Below are 3454 nucleotides of genomic sequence, written 5' to 3' on the forward strand. Positions count from 1 at the left end.
TATGGTAAAAAAAAAAAAAAGAAATTCTTTGTAAAAAAAAAAAATTGATACCAAATAAAACATACCTATACCTATACCTTGTATTCCAGGTGCGCGCGAAATAAGGCCGCGCGACCCGTTAGCTACCACTACTTCCGCCTATCAGTGCGGCCAGTGCGGCAAACAATTCACGCACAAGTTCTCACTCAATGCGCATCTATTGCGCAACTTAACATTCATTAATTGTTATTTGTATTCCAGGTGCGCGCGAAATCAGGCCGCGCGCGCCGTTAGCTAGTCGTAAGTTCGGCGTATTAGTGCGGCAAACAATGCACGCGCAAGTTCTCACTCAATGCGCATCTATTGCGCAACTTAACACATTATTATTTGTATTCCAGGTGCGCGCGAAATCAGACCGCGCGATCCGTTAGCTACCACTACTTCTGCGTATCAGATCTTGAATTTTGATTTTCTCCAATTTGGATTTCTGTGGTGAAAAATTTGGATTTGATTTGTTCTTTGAAGAATTTCACTCCTTGGAATTTTGAATTAAATTTTGAGTTCTTTGCTTATAGAATTTAGACCGTCTTGAATTTTGTTTGATTTTCTTTTGGTGAAAAATTTGGATTTGATTTGTTCTTTGATTTTGATGAATTTTACTCCGTGGAAGCACGCGCAAGTTCTCACTCAATGCGCATCTATTGCGCAACTTAACACTTATTATTATTTGTATTGCAGGTGCGCGCGAAATCAGACCGCGCGATCCGTTAGCTACCACTACTTCTGCGTATCAGTGCGGCGAGTGTGGCAAACAATTCACGCGCAAGTTTTCACTCAATGCGCACCTACATGTCCACTACGGCAGTTCTAACTATAAGTGTCCGCTGTGTGGGAAGTTTTTCATTCAGCTGTGTCATATGAAAGATCACATACAGGCTCACGGAGGTAAGAAAATACTTATTTTTTCCTTAAAATCGGACTAATTATTGCTCTTTGGAAGGAAAAAATACAAAATTTAGGGGAAAAAAGAAATAAATAAAGGTCTTGTGCCAGCGCTTATTTTGAGTAAAAAATCAATCTATACCATTGGAAATCCAAGAGGGCGTCTTCTTAACCACCAGAAATCTAGTGTTAAAAGTTGGAACTAATTTTAGTTCTGAAGAATATACAAGATAAAAACGCACTATGGTAGTTCCAACTATAAGTGTCCGCTGTGTGGGAAGTTCTTCATTCAGCTGTGTCATATGAAGGATGATATACAGGCTCACGGAGGTAAGAAATAATATTTAAGAATCATCCCTACACAGGATTTAGAAAATAATAGGATATAATATGTAATATGTACTTAAAAATAATAATAATAAAAAAAAAAAAAAACAAAAAACAAACAAACAAAAAAATGTCTTGAAGCAACAACCTCCAGATCCAAAGTCCAACACTTTAACCTATGAGAATTTAAACTGTATGAGAATAGATCAGTTGCGCTTACTTGGGTGATGTTTCAAAGTCATAGAGCAGGAAAAATGAGGACCAACGGAATTTTTCTTTTTCTTCTACGACTTCTAGAGCCCGAGATAAATCGATTTAAAAAATACCGGTAAATCGTGAAGTTTGACGTCACGGCATACGCTCCTGTAGGCGATGACGTCATAATTCATGATCATGACTCCCGCTTCGTTTGAATGTGCGCAAGCGTTTCTGCGCATATTGACGTGAAATCTGACGTCACAACTCTTCGAACTTTTTCATTAGAACGGCAATTGAAAATTAAATTTTCGACCTTTTAAAGTTACTTTTTCCGAGTTTTGACCTCATATTTGGATTTTTCACAACTTTTTACGTAGGAATCGACCTTTCATTAAAAATATTTTCCCAATTCGGCTTGGTTCGTGGCCCCAACCATTAAGTAACTATATCTAGGTAGGCACTCCCTTACTCATTTATTGTATTTATTACTATTGTAATATTGTACCTACTGTTAAAAATATGAATAAATAAAGCACTATTAATACTAATACTAATACTAATTGCAACTCCTCCATTGAATCAAATGAAATCATATAGGGGGGGTACAATTAGCCCTTTTCCCTGTAAATCCTTTTTTGCGAAATTTCTCCACTTTTTCCATCTTTTTTATATTAACAGCTTCTATTATTATAAAAACTATTTTGTTCATCAGGTTTGAAGCCGTATGTATGTACATATTGCGGCAAGGCATTTGTGCGCGCATCGGATTTGAAGCGCCACATAGATGCGCACCTGGGTGTAAAGAAATTCGCGTGTGAGACGTGCGGTAAACTGTTCAGCTCGAAACATGGACTGAAATATCACGTGAGGACGCATAAAGGTGAGTGTAAGCGCTAGGCCGCGGGTTCGATTCCCGCGCCAGGCCGGATTTTATCTTGAAGGGATAAGGTTCGTTCTCGGAACGGCTGGCTTTTTCCTATCCTGTCTTCCTTCTCTCTTCGATTTCGGGACGATATGACCTTGGGAGTTACAGTTCCCTCTGTCAAACCTCTAAAAAAAAAAAAAAAAAAAAAACTGAGCCAGATGTGTTTTTATAATATGTTGATTTTACGATAGCTTACTACAGGTTTAAATATTCAAAATGCCAGCCTAGTTAGCTTGGTTGGTAGTGCGTCTGCCTTGTAAGCGCTAGGCCGCGGGTTCGATTCCCGCCCGCGCACCTGGGCGTAAAGAAATTCGCGTGTGAGACGTGCGGTAAACTGTTCAGCTCGAAACATGGACTGAAATATCACGTGCGTACACATAAAGGTGAGTGTAAGCGCTAGGCCGCGGGTTCGATTCCCGCCCAGGCCGGATTTTATCCTGAAGGGATAAGGTTCGTTCTTGGAACGGCTGGCTTTTTCCTATCCTGTCTTCCTTCTCTCTTCGATTTCGGGACGATAAGACCTTGGGAGTTACAGTTCGTTCTGTCAAACCTCTAAAAAAAAACAAACAAACAAAAAACGTCCGTTTTTAGTCCGTCCTTCCTTTATTATTACTAATAATAAAAGGTATAGTGGACGGACTATTGTATTCGCTTCGGTGTCGTCTGTCGATATTTCCTTCTTGAATTTTGATGATGCTTTTAAAAGAAGAAACTCAGTAAAATTTTGATTTCTTTTTGGTGCCTTTAATTTTGGTTTCAATTTTGATTTTTGATATAAAATTTGGATGGACCGTCTTGAATTTTGATTTTCTCTTGTTTTCAATTTGGATTTCTGTGGTGAAAAATTTGGATTTGATTTGTTCTATTTCACTCCTTGGAATTTTGAATTAAATTTTGAGTTCTTTGATTATAGAATTTGGACCGTCTTGAATTTTGTTTGATTTTCTTTTGGTGAAAAATTTGGATTTGATTTGTTCTTTGATTTTGATGAATTTTACTCCGTGGAATTTTGGTTTAAATTTTGATTTCTTTGGTATAGAATTTGGACCGTCTTGAATTTTGATTTTCTCTTGGTTTCAATTT

The 3454-nt window shown here is 37.9% G+C and overlaps 1 pseudogene; it reads left to right on the forward strand.

The window, feature by feature from the left end:
- Window positions 1-308: 308 nt before the first annotated feature.
- Window positions 309-2326, forward strand: LOC108253741 (annotated as a pseudogene).
- Window positions 2327-3454: the final 1128 nt, after the last annotated feature.

This window comes from Diaphorina citri, unplaced genomic scaffold (genome assembly GCF_000475195.1).
Source record: "Diaphorina citri unplaced genomic scaffold, Diaci psyllid genome assembly version 1.1 scaffold2889, whole genome shotgun sequence".
NCBI lineage: Eukaryota > Metazoa > Arthropoda > Insecta > Hemiptera > Psyllidae > Diaphorina > Diaphorina citri.